Raw genomic sequence first — 19,623 nt, forward strand, 5'->3', positions numbered from 1 at the left:
GAGTTTTTCTCCCAATCCCCAAGCAATCTCATGTACAACAAACATCATTGGAACCAGCAGGTGTGCGTTCCAAGAGAAAACGGTCTCTGGACTCTATTTGAGTAATTTGTTTCTTCTGGAAAAAAAAAAACATAAAAAGACAGAACAGTGCAGGATACAAGGAAAGGATCAAACCCAGGCGCAGTCAGTGCCCAGCTTCTTCAGAGGTATTTTTTACATAGGTTCTGAGGCTGAGGATCAAAGTGAGGCTGCTCCCTCAGATCAGCCCACAGAACCTAACCTCTGTCCTTGTTGGTGCTCATCCATCACCTGCACTCAGGAGGCGAGTCTGGTGCTCAGGGTGTCTCTGAAGATGAGGCTGTGCCTGCTCTAGTTTGAGGTTAATGATCAGCTCAGATGCACACGTCCTTAGAGAAACACACATGCTAGAGGGTATCTAGGCTGAGTAGTCTAGTCTCCGTCGTGTAGATCACAGACCTGCCTCGGAGAGGGAGATGAACCTTTCCATCATTAGCAGGTGAACTGGGGTATCACCCCAGAGGTACTGGTGCTCAGGCTAACTGAGATTCTTGGTGCCATCTGCTCCCATCAGACCTCAGTGTCATCGCTTAGCACACAGACTGGGCATGCCAAATGGCTAAGCAGATAAAACACCGCCCCATGCGGCTGATGAGCCTCATCTCTAGAACCCATAGAAAGGCAGAGAGCACAGACCCCACAAAGCTTGTCTTCTGGCCTCCAGATATAGGGTGTAGGAGCCTCCTCCACGCATATCGTATACACACAGCCGCAATTAAAATAAGAAGTTTTCAAATGATCAAGGGTTGTCATAGGTGACTGAAGAGACATTTGAGTCAATAAAGTGCTTGTTATACAAGATAAACATCTGAGTTCAAGCCCCAGAACCAACAAAAACCAAACACTCAGGGGTGATGAATGCTGATAGCCCCTACCCTGGGGCGGCAGAGAGGGAAGACTCCTGGGTGGGGTGAGGGCAGCCAACTTAATCCACTTGGCCAGGGCCAGTCCAATGAGAGACTTTTGTTTCGAAAAACAAGGTCGAGCTTGCAAGGTGACTCTATAGGTAAAGGTGCTTGCCGAAAAGTCTGATTACCTGGGTTCAATTCCCAGGCGCCACAAGGTGGAAGGAGAGAACCAGCTGACTCTGGAAAGCTACCCTCTTACCGCCACATGGACAACATGGCATGAGTGTTTTACACACACACACACACACACTGAACAAACAAACATTTATTTTAAAAACAACCCAGAGTTTCCATGGACAAGCATCTAACATTGGTATTACAGTAACAAAGAATATCAATCAAGAGTTTGTACTCTGATAGTATAGTATCCTGTGGTAATAATACGTATCACTCAGTTTTGAAGCTACTGGTAAAAACATTATCATGCTTGCTTGACTCCTTGAAGTAGGGGAGATGATCGATTCATGGGCACAATATATCCTTCGGAAGTGAGAGGTTTTCCGCCAAATCTTTATTTAATGTCTTCCTGTTCCACACACCATGTTCAATATTAAGGTCACTGTCAAGAGTGAAATGGTCCGGAAGACCTCCTGGTGTGCCGAAGAACAGGTATAGGAATGCACAGCCCCATGAAAGGACGCCTGTCGCCACACAAGTCTGTACCATAGTTTGGGGGATGGGTGTGGGGGGTGGGTTTTGGTTTTTGGTGGATACAGTGCTGCCACCCCGTGAGATGAGTACCACAGGAGAAGAGGACACATTCAGGGAACAGAAGTGGAAGGAATCTGCTGGGGGTGGAGGCGGCAGTGACGGTAGAGGCGGAAGAGGAAGGTGGTGAATTCAGTTTGGGAATATAGGTTCCACGGAATTCTGTGGGGTAAAGCGCTCACCTCTTCCACGCAGGACTCCATTCTGCAGGTCCATCAGCCCACATCACTGCTGCTCAGTCATTTGTGTTCAACCTTTTAGTTATGGACTTCAATTAGGGATCCACTTATGGCTTCTTACTGCCCTGTTTTTTCCTTAATGCTCCTCTTTATGGGTTTCATGGCAACAAAAGAAAGGCATATCTGTGGGCAGTCTCATCAACTATCTACGGTGTCTGTAGGCAGCACATCAAACCTAGTCTCAGAAGCCAGTGCCATCAATGTCAGGACAAGTGGCTCTTATACTCAAGGGGGTGCTGCTGAAGGTCACATGGGAGAGTAACCAGGACACATCTCAGACACTGAAAGGGACACACGGAAACAAACTAAGGACACGGAAGGAGACCACACGGGTCTCACACTACTCCTAGAACACACTGATCCTGACATGGGGACTGGGACTGCTCCGTCAGGACCCTGTGGCTTCCCAGTTCCTCACACCCCAGGAGCCTCGGCGTTCGTAAAGGGGAGTGGGGAGGAGAGACTGGAGAAAGATGAAAGAGGGGAAGACGAGGTAGGTAGAGAAAGCCCTGAGAGAAGCCCTGAAGTGATGTAGCAGAATCGGGACTTTCTGGGGATAGGAGAAGGCGGGTCAATCCAACAGAATAAACTAATCCTAAGCCACCACGGGTGCGGTGTGAGGAGAGTTTATCAGTTCCCGATCAAGAGAAGCTCTTCCGCATAACACCTTCAGTGCTACCCTCCTGCCTGGTCCAGCTACAACCATGTCTGCTTCACAAGAGAGACAGACAGTTACCACAGGAAGGATCATGCGGTTCAATAACGCTATCTGCGCAATCTTTTTTTTTTTTTTACTAAAAATCATCTTTATCTACTTTATGAAAGTGACTCATAGAGTTGATATGTATGTAGGTGGTGCGCCTTTTCCAGAAATAAACCAACTCAATCCATTATTTTTTGGGGGTGTCATCTAGGTTAAATTCATTTACTGAAATAAAATTGTTCCTTTGATTTCTCCTACCCTCCCACCTTGTTTTCCCCCTCCCTCCGACTTCATTCACTATTCATTCATTCAACAGCGCGGGAGTTCCTGAAAGAGTGTACCAGTCAGGGGGCCACCCAGATCTGGAGCTTGATTTCTTTTTTTTTTTAATTTATTTATTTATTAAAGATTTCTGTCTCTTCCCCACTGCCGTCTCCCCTTTCCCTCCCCCTCCCCCAATCAAGTCCCCCTCCCTCGTCAGCCCAAAGAGCAATCAGGGTTCCCTGCCCTGTGGGAAGTCCAAGGACCACCCACCTCCATCCAGGTCTAGTAAGGTGAGCATCCACGAAACTGCCTAGGCTCCCACGAAACCAATAGGTACAGTAGGATCAAAAACCCATTGCCATTGTTCTTGAGGTCTCAGTAGTCCTCATTGTCCACTATGTTCAGCGAGACCGGTTTTAACCCAGGCTTTTTCAGACCCAGGCCAGCTGGCCTTGGTGAGTTCCCGATAGAACATCCCCATTGTCTCAGTGTATGGGTGCACCCCTCGCAGTCCTGAGTTCCTTGCTTGTGCTCTCTCTCCTTCTGCTCCTGATTTGGACCTTGAGATTTCAGTCCGGTGTGGAGCTTGATTTCTGACTGAGCTGGAGGTTCCAGGAGCTGTTTAAACCCAGGGGGTTAGGAATCCAAAAAGGGAGGAAGGTCCAAGTTCAGTCCAGATAAGTTCATTGAGGTGAGGGTCCATTCAGAAGAAAAGAATGAGACGCAAACAGCAGGGAGTTCCAGAAACCATAGCACCATAAAACCTAGGCCTTGAAATTCAGGGAAGGTCTGCTTCCCTTTAGATACCTGGCCTGGGAAGCAGTGGGTGGGGCAAGAGGACAGGTAGACGCAGGCGCTTGGAGGGACCCTACGCGGTTCTTAAGATCTAAGTAAACATCTCAGCGTGAGAGCGCACCCACTTGGAGCTTTCTGAAATAATAAGCTGAAGGCCAGTGAGTCATTCTCCTTAATTAGCTCAGTTCTCTATCCCGGGTGAGAAATCCCTCTTATTCAAGCGAAGCTGTTTATTTAAATAAGATTTTCCTTGTCTTTGGGGCCTTTTTAGCATTTTAAGGGATGAGTGTGGCAGCCTTGTTTACCTAGCTGAGTTTCACTTAATCACCTTGGCACCTGACTAATCACTACCACTTCCTCGTTAAGGACTTCCTGCAGACTTTTCCTCCCTAATCCTTCACCCGTGACCCGTCCCCTTCCCTTTCTTCCCACGGTCACTGCGGTGCCCAGGTCCCTGACCACTGCAGCAGCGTAGGCGGCTGCTCTCTGTTTCTCTTCTCGCAGCGCTGCAATCCATTCCACTGCCTGCTTTAAATTTCTAAAAGCTTCCTGCTAATTCTATTCCTTCAGCTGAATATCCATCCCCCAAGTGAGACAAAACAGAAAGCAAACACAGTCTGACCGTGCACAGGCTCACACCCCACCAACCTGGCCTTGAGCCTTTTGTGTTTTGCTGAGGCCACACTGCTTTATGTTCAGACAATATTCACTCTTAAGATCTGGTCTCAGGCCCGAGCTACTGAGCACAGCCTTTGCGGCTCTGTACTGGAGTCCACAGAGCTGATATCTTTGCAGTTATCTCTGCTTCCTCTGCTGGAAGGCATTCTGATATAGATCTCGTAGGTCAGGGAGATATGGGGGGGAACCCAGAGGCTGATGGCTTTGGAAAGATTCCTGCCTGAGGAGCTGATGCTGGCTCCGTGGCTAAGAGTGCTTTCTGTCCAAGCATGAAGATCTGAGTTCAAATCCCTAACCCATGTAAACTTATGACCACACGCATGCCTGTAACCCCAGCACTATCAGAAGGGAGGCAGAGACAGGACGATCACTGGGACTTGGTGACTGTCAGCCAAGCTCCAGAGAGTACAAGAGACCCTATCTCAAGGGAAGACTGATAGAGTAAGACACCCAGCGTCCTCCTCTGGCATCTGTGCAAGTGCGCAGGTGCTTCCCCACCCTCCAAAGAAATAAACAAATAAAGTGAAATGACTTTTAAAAACATCTATTATTCTCTCTAGACCTTAATTTCCTCACTTATAAACTGGATCAAACATATCGGACCAACTGATCCCTTAGGGACTCTAGTTTCACATGGCAAAGCCCACTCAAAAGTCCCCTGCCTGTCCTTCTCTAGGTGACTTCCTTGATGAGAATGCTCACACCCTGCTATAAAGAACTTGGGTGACTGGACTCAGTGTTCAAAAATATCCAAATCCACGTCTGTACCAGAAATACAATCTACGTAAGAATCCTATTAAGATACCTACTTCCGAAGACATTGAAGCCAACTAGAAAGCCAGCCTCAGTTACTTCTGCCCAACAAGTAAAAATGTAGCATCCTACATGGTTCTCACACTTCCTTAGAACCTGAGGGTTATGTCAGGGAGCAGGAGTATGCAGGCAGGTTCACAGGCAGGCAGGTCACCTATGCATCAGCTTTGAGACTGCACCTGTGAGGGGAAGGGCAAGTCACAGGCCCACCAGATGTCTATGCAATGCTTATGATATCAAAATAGTCCACATATACCATTGCACTCGAGAGCCCCATGAGGAAAGTGTCAACAAACATAGGGAAGGCCTTCTATAGGACCATTGCAGGAGTTTGGGATACACCAGGGTACAGGCTGGTGGTCCTTTCCTACATGGAGTTAGTATCCTAGAAGAGTTGTCTATTGTGTTAGGATGCAGAGGAAAAGCTTCAAAGGGGAAGCTCCCAACCAGTGCACAGAGAAACACACTGGCAAAGCTGGGTGGTTGATCACAACATCCATTTATTATTCAACAAATAAGTACCAAGTGCTTACTAAACGCCAAAGCTCTGTGTTCAGTGGTTTCCATACATTATCTTACTGAATCTTTATGCTAACCCTGCAAGGCAGGTACTATTATCTACATTTTTCAAACGAGGAAATTAAGTCTCAGAGTTCCAGCAACTTTCGTATGTTCCCCTGCCAGCTGGTGATGGAGCAGAGACGAGGGTGACTCATCCCGTCGGTGAGAAATAAGGGAGAGTTTTAAACAGGAGACTGCTGAGCAGGGTCTCAAAGACTAAGTAGACATTCACCACACTGGGAAAGAATGAAGTTCTCATCTGGATCAGTTCAATGCCATAATATTGCAAAACTGCGGATTCTGCTGGGAAAGCAAGATACTTAAGTAGCTGGGCAAGAGGCCTGTAGGGTGGCAAGTTGTATGAGAGGCTGCTGGGGTAGAAGGGCCTTTTTAGCTAGATGTACTCAGAGCTTCTTGTTATTCTTTTTTTTTTTTTTTTTCAAACAGAGCGTAGATGACCTATACATAGCACACTGGGACAGGCTGGCAAGGCTGAAGCTTGAGCTCACTGTCCTCAAGTCCGTGACAACCAATGTCTGTACTCTTCATCATGGGTCTTATTTTTCTTTCTTTTCTTTATTTTTCGAGACATGGTTTCTCTGTGTAGCAGCCCTGGCTGTCTTGGAACTTGCTTTATAGACCAAGCTGGCCTCAGACTCACAGATATCCACCTGCCTCTGTTTCTCGAGTGCTGGAATTAAAGGAGGGTGCCACCATGTCTGGCTTCATTATGTGTCTTAAGACACAGGCTGTGTGAAGTTCTGCAATAAGCAACCAGAATCCATTGGGAGCTTTCAGGGGAAGGGAGGCTTTCATCAGAATGGCTGAGTGGGAAATGCGGGAGGGGAAGAAGCCAAGACAAAGCCAAAAGCTAGAAGAATGGGGCCTGGGCTCAGGGAGTGCTCTCTGGGAGCCCAGAGCACACATGGGCTAGAGAGGGATTTGGTGGGTAGCACAGAGAGCCTGGGGGTAACAGTTGGAGTGTGGTGAGGGTGAGAGGGCTTAGCTGAGGAATGCTTTGAGATTGCTGATGAAAAGTGAGACTTAGAATTCATTACCAAAATATCTCTTCCTGCGGGTTGAATTCCAGGTCCACATTTATAAGACCACAGTGCCAATAGTTGACAATCCAGAGTGGGCACCTCACATCTCTCAATCCATCAATGACTAGATTTGAGAAAGGAAAAACAATCCAAAAAAAAAAAAAAACAAAGTAAAAAACAAATGAATAGATTAAATACACGCTACATGGGAAGTTTGCATGCAGGAAACTAATAGATAAAGTAGACTCATTGAGATCTGATATCCGACACCCTCCACGCATCAGAAGTCTGCTGTCACCCACTGCAGAAGATGCACCCCTCCTACGGAGCAGAGCCCTAAAATGTTACTGACGGAGACAGGAAAGGCAGACGTGTTTTCACTAATGGAATTCTATCTCTCCTTTATTGTTCCTTCCTACAGGGGAAAGAAGGTGTGATAAAATTGGTCTGTCACTGTTTTTCGCTTAAAAAAAAAAAGAAACAAAAAAAGAACTAGAAACATTTAAATACCACGAAACTCCCTATTGTCAAATGACTAAACACCCACGGCATAGCTCAGCTGACAGCCACGTAACCAAGTCAGAACATTAAAAGCTGTGCGCCGAATAACCATTTAGCCACCAGAAACAGGACGTCAGGGGAACTTCAGTCAGTGATGGTGGCTGAAGCAACAGCCAGAGAGAGGGAACCTTTGCTCCTAAGACCCTTCTGCACATGGAAATGTCACTTGTCAAAGCAGCCAGCCCACCTTTCTTTCAGTCTTTCCTTCCTTCCTTCCTTCCTTCCTTCCTTCCTTCCTTCCTTCCTTCTTTCTTTTCTTTTCTTTTCTTTTCTTTTCTTTTTCTTTTTGCAGCCCATATTTCCAAGAGTAAAATGGTTTGCCTGTCTGGCGAGCACCACACCAGATCTTAATCTTCTCTTAGCGTGGCCACTGGCTAAACCTAAAATACAACTGATCCTTTCCTCCATACCTGTGTGGATTTTACAGAACAAATTAGGATCCTAAAGGCTCAGGGTCTTCACTGTGAGTCCCTACTATTATTTTGGGCTAAAATTCTCAGGATTATATGAAACATATAGAGTTTGACCCAACGTGAAATGGCACCTATTTTTAGTGCTTTTATCTTTGTGCATGTATGTTTGAGCGTGTGGTTGTTTTGTAAGGCTTTGGCCTCACTCAGACTAGCATGTCCTCTTGAATCTTAAGCCTACCGTTTACTTTCCAAAATATATGTCATTTCTCTTCTACAGAGGTCCCAAAGAAAAATCAAAACAATAAATACTAAGTGTTAACAGGATTGTTACATAAATAAAGAGTCAGTAGGCCCCAAAAAAAGCAGAGGCTTCTTCATCCATAGCCATCAAATGGGAGCTTTCATTCCTGGAAGGCTGTACTGTGTGAGGCAAGAGCTGGGAAGGATTAGATGTCAGCAAAGCCTGAGTTTGACTATAATAAATCAGTTTATATTTCTCAGTCTTGGAATCCTCCATAATATAATAGAAATAGTGGCATGTGTTTCCTTATAGTTACTGAGGGGATTAAATGAGATGTTATATGCAGAGGTCTAAATACCATGTCTGTCACATTACTATCCTCCTCAAGTTAAATTTATTGTCATTGTAATTATTATTATTATTATAGATTTTTGTGACATACTCGTCAACTGCTCAAATAATAATTTTCCCTACCTTCTCACACTATGTCTAGACTGGAAAAAGTAGGCCGGAGAACATCCAAACCATAGTCAAGTGTGGAGTGTAATCATGTTTGAAAAACACATCCCTTTATGATGATCAGTGTCCAGCCAGGACCAAGGCCACTTGACCTGGCGATCTAGACAAAATTTTAATCAGTAGTCAGGAAGGTCACTGGTAAAAGACCAGGAATAGGTGACAGAGACACAGCAAGCAGAAAGGACCCTTAAAAGCCCTTCCTTGGAGGTCCTTCTCACCAAACTCCTAGGCTTTATTGGGGAGCGTTTGGTACCTGGTTGGATGTCATGGCTTGAATCTGAAATTCCACCCAGAGGCTCATAGTTGAATATTAGCCCCGCAGCTAATAGTGAGTGAGTCCCACCTCTAACCAGCAGAGGGAAGCTATCTAAGCAGGCCTTGCAAGGCTACGCCTGGCTCTAGCTCTGCTCTTGCTTTAACTGTCGTGATCTGAGCTGTCCCACCATGCCACCTCTGCCATGACAGGCTGAAACCCTCTTAAACCTCCCCCACGTTGCTTCTGGCAGGCATTCTGTCATGGTGACACAAGAGTAACTAACACAGTGGCCTTTAATTCATGTGTGTGTTCATGAGCATGCATGTCCACATGTATGTACAGGTACATGGACATTCCCAGTGAGATTTTGGGATGATCATTCTTTGATCACAGGGTATCTGTTATACCACTCATCACTAGGGTTTATATTGAAAGGGGACTGAGACAGGTGAAGGTCTCGGTAGACTGATAATGAAGGCAGGTTCAAGAGTTACAAGTCAAGAAGGAACGCTCTAGAATATACAAAGGTCAGGGTGAGCCTTATCATCCACATCACGATGACTTCTGGGGTCACTTTTACTGGTTGGCACTGGCTTTTACTACAGCACTGGTTGGGGAGAGTGGTCAGGTTGACAAAAAGGTCAGAGGTGTCATGATGTCATAAAATATTCATATTGCCACTTTATAGCGACAATTCTTACCATAATGCACACACACTGGTGGGCTTAGGTTTTGTTTGCCCCCAAATTGAAGGAACTTTATGAAATAGCCTATTTATGACCATCCTTCATGTTCAAAGTTACGTTTCTGTGTGGCTGTGGGCAGGGTGGGTATGCTCTCTGATCTCTGGTTATGTTTACTCTGTACTTTTCATATCTGATGCAAATGAAGTATGAGCATCTTCATCATGTACTCCATAAAACAGCATGGTTTCCTGGTGACATTGTGTCTCTCCATCATTTGTCTGATGACTCTTCTATTGTTGGGTATGGGAACACTAATTTTTTTCTAAGAATAGCCATGCTTTGAATACCTTCATACCTTCATCATTATTTGGGGGTTTGTTTCCTTGGAGAAACTTCTAGAGTGTGGAATTGCCAGTTCAGAGGCTAGGAGCTTTTTTCATAGCTCCTGTGACTCACCAAGCTTGGCTTTATCCCTCCAAGATTTTCCCAAAAGCTGTTGTGAGTCTAATGTTACGCTAGTGCTGTAGGCTGCGGAGAGACATGGAATGAGTAAGTGTAGGTATCTATGGGCTAAGGAAGTGTCAAGGAGAAGGCAAGCCTGAGCGTGGGGAAGAGAGAGGCAGGTGGTGGGAGGGGAGAAAGAGGGAAAGCAGGGGAAGAATGTGAGGGAAGAAACAAAGGAGCCCAGGGTGAAAGGTCATGGTTTGTAGAAGGAAATCCTTACTTTGTGACCACACAGTGCCTCTTGGTGTGTCATGCCATCTGAATGTTGGGAGGTAAAGGATTTTGTGTGGCTGTCTCTAAGGTACTGAGCCCAGCTTGGCACTTAGAGACCTCCCTGAACCTCTTCCTAAGTGATAGCCTTCTGTCTTATTAGTTTGCTCTGATGCCATCTCTCCAAAGTTGAAAGAGGAGCACCCCCACAGACACAGCAGGTCCTCAGAGCCCCATTTCTGTCCCCAGCCAACTCTGCCTTCCCTCCCCTCTGCCCACAAAGGTTTCTGTAGAACTGCATTGCACTGACAACTACTTTGACACATTTCATTCTTGGCACCCAGAATTCTGCCTTCCTAGTCATTACCAACACATGTGAGTCTAAAGTGGGTTGGAATCTGAGCTGTGCCACCTACGTGGCACACTCTGTGTGGCCCTTGGCAACTAACTTCCCTCTCTGGGCTTCATTTCTCCCCCCAAAATGAGGCATAACTCTGTACTTGGCACTAGCCCAGACTCAGTGATGATTACAGGCAGTGTAGTCTAAGCTGTGCCTGAGTCAACAATAGAGAGACTCAAACCAGAACAATGAAACTTCTCTGTCTTCTTCTGTTTACATGGGTATTACCACAGAGGGAGCGCTTGGGAGCCCCCCTTAGAGACACAGAACAGTTTCCAATTGATACCTGGTTGCTATTCTGTTACTTCCCTCCCCTCCTCTTCCTTTCTTCCTTTTGGATAATCACCCTGGTCCATCCTACTGCAGAAAGAGATATTAAATCTCTCCCTCAAGGCCTCCCCTTTGGGTTGACAAGGGGATAAACTAGATGTAGCGGACCCCAAGGCAATGGCTTGGCCAAGTCTTTTGTAAATCAAGGCGAGTAAACAAACCATAGGTGGCTGACACACAGGAAAGCCCCAGTGACCATGGAAAGCAGTTTGAATGCAGCTTTTGATGAATCAACCTGGCTTTACATCTCAAAGCCCCAGCAGAGGGTCTGTCTACAAGACAGATTCAGGACTGGGGAGCTTATGCTCCCCAAAGGAGAGGTGAGAGCCAGGGCAAGATTTTCATGATTAGAAAGAACATGGGGACAGTCAAGGAGCTGTGAATAAAACAGCTAATTGTACCTGGGGTTTTATATTTCATTAAATCCTATTTTAACTGCATGCCTTTTCATCGTGAGTGGGTGGTTACTGCTGGAGAGGGTTATTATGCCTAACTATTTTAACAAGAGTTTTGCTATGTATAGGGGAGAGCAAATTGACTAGGAAAGTGTGCAGGGCTCCATTTCTCTGCTAACTTTATGGCCACAGCCAAGTTTGCAAAAGAAGTCTCAAGTGTGGAAGTTTAGGCATAGAATAAAGTGTTCAGCAAGGAAAACTGGGAGGGTGAGACAGATGAATTAGCGCTTAGAAATTACATCAGCAAGACACCACGAGAAACTAAAAAATCCACTCGAAATGGGTTCTGGATGTATGGTCTCAGTAAAGCAAATCCAGGCAGGTTAGCCCTCAGCATGGGGTCATGCCTTTATCTGTCTCTCATCCTGACTACAAGTGTGTCCAGTCTGGCCAGAAGTCTCTCTGGTAAGTGGTAAGTCTCTCCACAAGCTGGTAGGACAAAATGAAAGTGAGTGGAACCCAGCAGTAGAAAGTAGAGAGTTCTTACATCAATCAAGAGAGACCCCTCCCACAGGCCCTCCCAACAAGCTGTCCTCATGTCTAGAAGAATAGACTTTGTTACAATTACTGATTAGTAATTCATGTTAGTACTTCCCTGTTCTTCTTACCCTTGACCCCCACTAAGGCAGAGACATCATCTGAGTGTTTCGGTGGAAGTTTTGACCCAAGCCTCCTCCCCTGGGAGTTGCCTTAGTCCAGACTCCACCTCTGAGATAGCCCGCCAAACGATGACATCTCCCCAGAGATGCTCAAGATCACTCCCACAGGGTATTTAAACTGCCCCCTAGAGAACAAACCCATGTTTTCCTGTCTTCCTTCCCAGTCTCCTCTGGAGGGCGTGCGTGGCACTGGAAGGCCACCTGGGACTGTTGGTATCCATTAAACCTGGGCCTTTTCTAATTTGGTTTGATATGGTCTGATCTGGATTATTGTGTAGGCAGAGAGGCTTATTGGGCCACAAAAAAATCTTTTCATCTGGAGGTCCCACCGAGGGGGCTGTTTTTTTTTTTCACCAGTCCAGGGTCATATGTTGGGAAAACACCCTTCTCCCCTGCACTTGCTCTCTGCCAGGCTAAGATCAGCTTTGTCTGGGTAAGTTCTGAGTTCCAAGTCATTGCCTTTAGAGGCCCAGGGAGTCATACAATTCTGGCTGTCCTGCTAAAGATGCAGCCTTGCCTGGGTCCCGATCAGACCAGGACAAGGACCTGCCTTGTTCCTGTGGGGTTCCTTTATCAGGTGACATCCTAATAGGGAATTTCTCACACCTCTGGTTTTTCTTTTCTTTTTTCTTTCTTTATTTTTGACCAAAGTCTACCACAGTGGACACATTGCACTCGGCTTTGAGTTCCAAGGCCTGTCATGGACTTAAAATAGGTACACTTACAATTCGAGGTGTGATCTCCAAATGGGCACCAGCAGCTGGAGTGACGCTTCCACGCAAACGCTGAGCAGATGTGTTTCCAGTGCCAAAGATGGTGCCTGGTCCTTCCGATATTCAATACACACTCTCTTCCATCATTACTTTTTTTTTTTTTTAGCAAATTACAACCAATGTATTTAGGACCACGTACTGTAGACCAGGCTACTTGGACTCTATCCCAGCCACTGAGGACACATGACTTACCTTGCCGGTGACTATGAGCTATAAAGATGGTTCTGTGTGAGTCGTGACAGTAACAGATATGTAGTTAGTGTTTAATCGGCGTCAGCTTCATCATCACCAGCATCATAATCACCACCATCGGAGCAAGCAGCTATAATCTACCTCAGTTTCCTCTTCGAAATTCAATTGTTTGCTCATTAAACAAATGATGTCATTTGGTCTTGACATCTTTGACTCTCTACTCTGTCTTACTCACTCTGTATTCTGGTTACAGAAACCTCTAAGCCCCAAGTCACCTCTCAGGACACTCACTGTATGTGTGTGTGTGTGTGTGTGTGTGTGTGAGAGAGAGAGAGAGAGAGAGAGAGAGAGAGAGAGAGAGAGAGAGAGAGAGAGAGAGAGGGAGGGAGGGAGGCGAGAGACAGGGGGAAGAATTACAATTATCCAAAAGAAAACATAACTAGAAAGTTAAGTTCTATGAAAACACATCATATAATGTATTTCAGAGCCATAGACATTTTTTGCCTGCCTTGCTGTTTGAGGTTAGCCACATGAGAGCTTTTAGCCGTTAACATATCTGGCAAAGAGTTAAAGGAAACATCTGATAATAAAATGGCCAATTTTGCTTAGCTCCTTGCCATAGAGCCTGCTGTCCTTTGTGGATGGGTGAGCAGAATAATGCAAAATGAGAAATTGGGGGAAAGTCGTGGAAGTTAGAATGGGGTGTCAGAGAAATGCAACCATAAAACCACTGAAAATTCAGAAAGGGAAAAAAATGTAAAAACAGGAAATGTAATTATTCTGGTCAATGGTGTCCACTGAACCCAGCCTTTCAGATAAAAAGTGAGGGTCACATGGAGACTGTACCCACATAGGTATATTTATAGAATCCACTAGAAACTGACCGCATCAATTCTTTCTGGAAGGAAACATGAGTGGTTGCAGATGTGGAGAGGCATTATTACAGAGGCTCCCTTTGTCTTTCAGAGCTATGTGGACATAGTTAGTACTCATTTCAAAATGGAGCATGTGTGTGTGTGCATGTGTGTGTGTGTGTTGCTAGAGATGGAACCCAGATCCTTACACATGCTAGGGACATGCTCTATGGGTAAACTGCATCCCAACATTTCAAAGAGGATTTTAAAAACAGTCGTCTGAGAGGGTGAACAGGGGATGATCATAAGATCAGACCTGCGGTTGGTCCCGCTTTTATCAGTGCCAAGCTGCATGGATGCTTACAGAAAGCCCCCCCCCAACTTTCTAGGCCTCTTCAATTGAAACAAAGGGAAAGAACTCGGTTTTCTATGAAGCTCCAGGTCTCAGCTTTGGGGATTGCAGTGCTGCAGCCAAGCAGCTTCTGACCCTATGCAGATGGCGACGAAGCCTTTCTGCAGACATGGACCCTCTGTTCTTCCTTCTGGGAGTCACAGGCCCCCATGTCTGATTGATAGGGTAAGATATCAGCTGTGGAGTGCAAGGAAGAGCACAGGAAAAGGGAGCGCCGAGAGCATAGGTGTGCAAACATAGTGACGATGACAGAATATGATGGAAGGCACAAAGGACGGAGCCGCAGCCACAGTGTCAGGCCACGGGGTGAGGGATTAGTAAATGAGTGAGTGTACATACGATGAGCTACAGTCACAGAGAAGTCTTTCTCAGTCTCTTCACACCAGTGAGAGAAACTCCATCGCAACTGTTGGACATTTGCTCAGGTCCTATGATTGTACAGGCACCTCCATGGCTCCAGGAGTTCCAAAGCCACCTTCAGCACAGGATAGGGCAGTGTAAGAACAATGTGATGCTTTGGGCACAGACTGGGGAGCTCAAAAGAGGAGAGAGGTGGAAAGGGGAGGAAAAAAAGGAAGGCAGAACCACTGATAGCCACAAGGGAGAAACTAAGAGAAAGAGCAGGGATGTAGGTTTGCAGTGGAACCGCAAAATCCTTATCACCTATTGTCCGTGAGTTCTAATGCTAAAAGCAAAGCGAGCTAATTCTGCAGTATCGTTCTAAAGGAAAACACACTTAGTGTTTTAGGCCAGGACACCAAGAAGCCATTGTCCTACGTCTGGGTGGCCATCCATATCACCCCCACAAAATCCAAGATGTAAGAAAGGTATCTCAAGATACCTGGAACAAAGACCAGGGGTAAGAAGGGCAAGACCCAGTGCAGGATTTGTATGCTCACAAGATGAAAGACTAGAGACTTCAGCATAAGCAGACCAGCACTCAGGACCTCCACCCCCACAGCAGAACTACACAAGAAACAGTTGAAAGAGCTAGGGACACCTCCTGCGGAAAACAAGGCAGGCCGGAGGACATCAGGCAACTGGATGCAAGGGTCCCTTCAGCACTGAAGGACTGTGATTCCGTAGAGTAACTGAAGTTCCCATATGAGAGGCAGATCTTACCATTTTGTAAGGCTCTCCGTGAAAGAGGTCCTAGGAATGGGAGAACTTCACAAGAAGGGTTTCACCCAGAGTTCTATGATAGAAGCAGTCTAAAGCAACTGAAAGGCCTCCCATTGGGGGGGGGGGCAGAGCAAAATGGACTCTGATGCCTGACTATTAGGGCCTGGGAGTAAACAGGAACACCAGTGAAGCTTGGGAAAGACGAAAGAAGTCACAGATCTGATATTCCATTGTCTTACTGCAAAGAGACACTGTGACCAAGGCAGCTAATGTAATAGAAAGCATTTAATTGGAGCTGGCTTCCAGTTTCAGAGGTTTAGTCCAATTATCATCATGGTGGGGAGCGTGAAAGCACAGTCAGGCCCTGGAGCAGTCGATGAGAGCTACATCCTGATCTGCAGGCACAGAGTGGAAGAGACACTGGGCCGGGCTTGGACTTTTGAAACCTCAAAGCCCACCACAGTCATAAAGACGGGTAACTGCTGATGTGGCCTCACACACTTATCGGCCCCAAACTTAGGGGCCACGGCAGGAGAATGAGAAGTTTAAAGTCAGACTGGACTACATGGCAAAACCTTCCCCCAAAACAAATAGAAACCAAAACCAATCAAAGTCTTATTTTAAGGCAGAAAGGAACTTATAATTGTGGTGGTGGTTGCAGTCCAGAATGTGGACGGAGTACTGGGAAGACCCTCCTGTCCTGCACAGGACATTACACAGGATGTCAGGTGCCAGGTATGGGTTTGTAGATGTTGGACTGATAAGGAAGCAAAAAAAAAAACTTTTCTTAAAAGCTGATTATGGGGGTGTTACAGTATTATAGTACTATATTTTTATTTCTTTGTGGAGAGGGTGTGATGGTCAGCTTATATACAATCTTATTCATTTGTTTGTCTGCCCAAGAAAATCCACCGGGATTGAACAGTTATGACATAGGAGTCATTGTGCGGGAGGAACAAGGGGTTGAGCCCAGCTCTCTGAATACAAACCCTGTTCTTCTGCTTAGTAGCTGTGTGGTGTCGAGGGAGCCTCTCTGTGGTAAAAGTTCCTCTTCTCTGGAATAGATAAAAATTAATATTTTTCTAAGATTAAACACTTCAAACACCTATGAAACTTATTTTAGTGTAAAACCTTTAAAATTATCCCCCCTTTGGCTTAGGAAGGATGGTGATGGAGATGGTGATTAGAACCCAGCTCAAATCCTGCTCCCAGCTTTAGTTCAACAATAGTAGGAGGATGACCAAAATTCCTTCCCTAAAGGACTAGAGGTGGACATGAGGTAAAGTATGTGTTTTTCTATGTTTGGCATGTAATTTTATTTTTAGAAATATTCTTGCTTCCCCCCTCTATTCCCCTGTATCACTGGGGGGAGGGGAGTCTCATCAATATGTCTAGACACCGAGATAAGAGGCAGGGTAGTTACTGTCCTCAAAAGGCTCAGAGGCCTCAGGAAAGACCTGGCCATACACAATGACACTGTGCTATGATGAGAACCATCACTGGGACAACAGCACAAGGTGTTTGTGTGTTGGGATCATAGCAATAGAAAGACTAGTCAACAGAATACACAAAGGGAGCCATCCCTTGGGAGGCAATGGAATTTGGAAGGAGAATTTTTCTGGACTGACCAAAGTACTGAGGATGGAGGGGCATCTCTGTTACCTAGGGGACATGCTGAACATGCAGGCATCAAGAGAGGCACTATCTTTGCTTGGAGTCACATTCTCTTTTTCCATGCCAAGACCCATGGAGGCCTAAGCAGAATGTCCCCATTGTACATGCTGTCCATTTGGAGGATAGACAAGGGATACAGGGTGAAGGTGACACTTGGTCAACCTACAGTGGCATGTGTACATCTTGAGGAGGAAAGAAAAGCCCCTAACAGCAGGACCAACCAGAATGGCTTTTGACGAAGCAGGGCATTGTGCCACTCCAGAGAAAGGAAGATGGGAGATGTCACACGCTTGTGGTGTCTGCTTCAGCAGTAGCTACATCCAGGCCTCTAGGCTACCACCTTGACCAGAAGAAGTCCCTGAATTCCTGGGCAGGAATTCTGCATCCAAGACGGTGGTATGAGAGCCGGAGTTTTTGTAGGGGTTGGGGAACACCGACGCCTGCAGAACTTCCTCCTGACCACTAGCTGACAGACTCTCAGAGAAACCAGGAAACCAGATCCAAAACTGAACCCCATTACTGCCCAACAGAGACAGTTCCTTCCCCAGGCATATGAAAAGGGCTTCCATGACCCTGGTGGCAGTGGTCTGTGCCTTTAATCCAGAGGCAGAGGCAGGCAGATCTCTGTGAGTTCCAGCCATCCTGGTCTACAGAGTGAATTCCAGGGCAGCCAGGGCAACATAGAGAAATTCTATATCAAAAACAAAACAAAATTAAAATTAATTAATTAAAAGAAAACGGGTCTTCAGGTGTGTGTAGCTATGTGCTTGGGTATGAGCATGGACACCTATACACATAGCATGTGTGTTGTCTGCATGTGTACTTAATTGTGAATGCATGAGTTATGAGTAATAGATGGTTGTGTATATTTGTATCCTGTGTACATGTGTACACACAGTGTACAATGTGTATTGTACATATGTGCAAGATATATGGCATGCATGTTTATGTGCATGTTCCTTATGTGTCGCATGTATTTGTGTGGTTGTATGAACCATGCAGGACTTGTGTATATGTATAGTGTGTGCCTGTGTATGTGGACATGTGTGCTGTGTATGTACATATGGGTGTGTGGCTGAGTGAGAGGGAGGAGCTCATAGACCCTCTTCTCCAGAGCCTAGGTACAGGAGTTATTCCATGGAAGGGAAGCCCCCAGGCCAGTGGGGATAGCAAAGCCACTCTAGCCCTATTTGCTTCCTGCATGGAGATCACAGATCTGGCTGAATGAGCATTAAAGTTGTGAATTCCTCCTCTTCCCAAATATTCCGTCCCCAGGTCTCCTATCCCAGAATTCTGATGCACCACCCACAGAGATATCTGTCTCCTCAGGGTCCTTCATGCATTGTATCTGCTCTCAGAAATGTCTTGAAACCCTTTTTATCCCATAGTAAGGGAAGACAGAGGGCTGTCACCGTGATGTTTAGAAAGTCTGTGTAGAGTCCTGCGGACCCTGCATACCCAGGCAGCCACAGGAGCAGAATCCCAGCTCTATCTCAGGGTCTTGAAAGAGGTCTTGTCTTAGTCAGGGTTTCTATCCTTGTGACACAGCACCATGACCAAAAAAGCAAGTTGGGGAGGAAAGGGGTTTTCAGCTTACACTTCCACCTTGCGGTTCATCACTGAAGGAAGTCAGGACAGGAACTCAAACAGGGCAGGAACCTGGAGGCAGGAGCTGATGGAGAGGCCATGAAAGAGTGCTGCTTACTGGCTTGCTTCGCACAACTTGCCCAGCCTGCTTTCTTATAGAACCCAGGACAACCAGCCGAGGGATGGCACCACCCACCATTGGTTGGGTCCTCCCCCATTGACCACTAATTGAGAAATGCCTTATAGCTGGATCTCGTGGAAGTATTTCCTCAACTGAGGCTCCTTCTTCTTTGATGGCTCTGTGTCAAACTGACACACAGACCCAGCCAGTGCAGACCTCTTGAAACAAGGCTAAAGACGACAAGACCCCATGGGACATCCAGCTAAAAACTGCCCAGCTGTGCTTCCTTGGGCAAGCCCTGGCCTCTCTCATCACTTAGGAAATGGAGCCTGTTGTAATCACAAACCTCATTCAGTGCCCCCAAGGAAGTTAAGGCACAATATTTAAAAAAGGCAGCATCAAAGGTTTATAAGAGTTAGTGGAAGGCTTGGGTGCTTCTGGGAGGGAGAATGGGTGGAAATAATGGAGCCTCTTGTCTAGGGAAGCCGCCCCCTTTACCACCCTTCCCTTCCCTCCACCACCAGGGAGAGAAGGGGCTGGGACACTTGGTAAGTTTCTAGAGGTAGAGAGGAGGAGCTGTCCTTGCCAGAAGTCCTGTAACTCCTCCCAACAACTGAGCACATAGTCCTTTCTAAACACCCATACACATGCAAATCAGAAACTACACCATTCATACCTAACACCAAGGACAGGCATATGCAGAACATACAGCCCATCATAGGCACTTTTCCACTTATGACACATCCCAGCAGCCGCAGTACATCACCCGCAGGCAGTCTCACGAATTCAAGAGTTTGGCACAAATGCCCGTTCGCATATAAACAGTTCACATCCTACACAGCTCCTTCACGACACTGCACTCAC

General features: G+C 46.2%; 1 protein-coding gene and 1 long non-coding RNA gene across 3 annotated transcripts in view; one reads left to right on the plus strand and one right to left on the minus strand.

The window, feature by feature from the left end:
- The window catches only part of Asic2 (acid sensing ion channel subunit 2), a 1,083,285-nt gene that overhangs the window by 772,499 nt on the left and 291,163 nt on the right, over positions 1-19,623 (plus strand). The gene's annotated exons all lie outside the window — the stretch shown is intronic.
- The window catches only part of LOC126492366 (uncharacterized), a 132,909-nt gene that overhangs the window by 108,364 nt on the left and 4,922 nt on the right, over positions 1-19,623 (minus strand). The window lies entirely within an intron of this gene.

The sequence above is a fragment of the Alexandromys fortis genome, unplaced genomic scaffold, assembly GCF_014885135.2.
Source record: "Alexandromys fortis isolate MF-2015 unplaced genomic scaffold, M_Fortis_MF-2015_v1.1 scaffold_80, whole genome shotgun sequence".
NCBI lineage: Eukaryota > Metazoa > Chordata > Mammalia > Rodentia > Cricetidae > Alexandromys > Alexandromys fortis.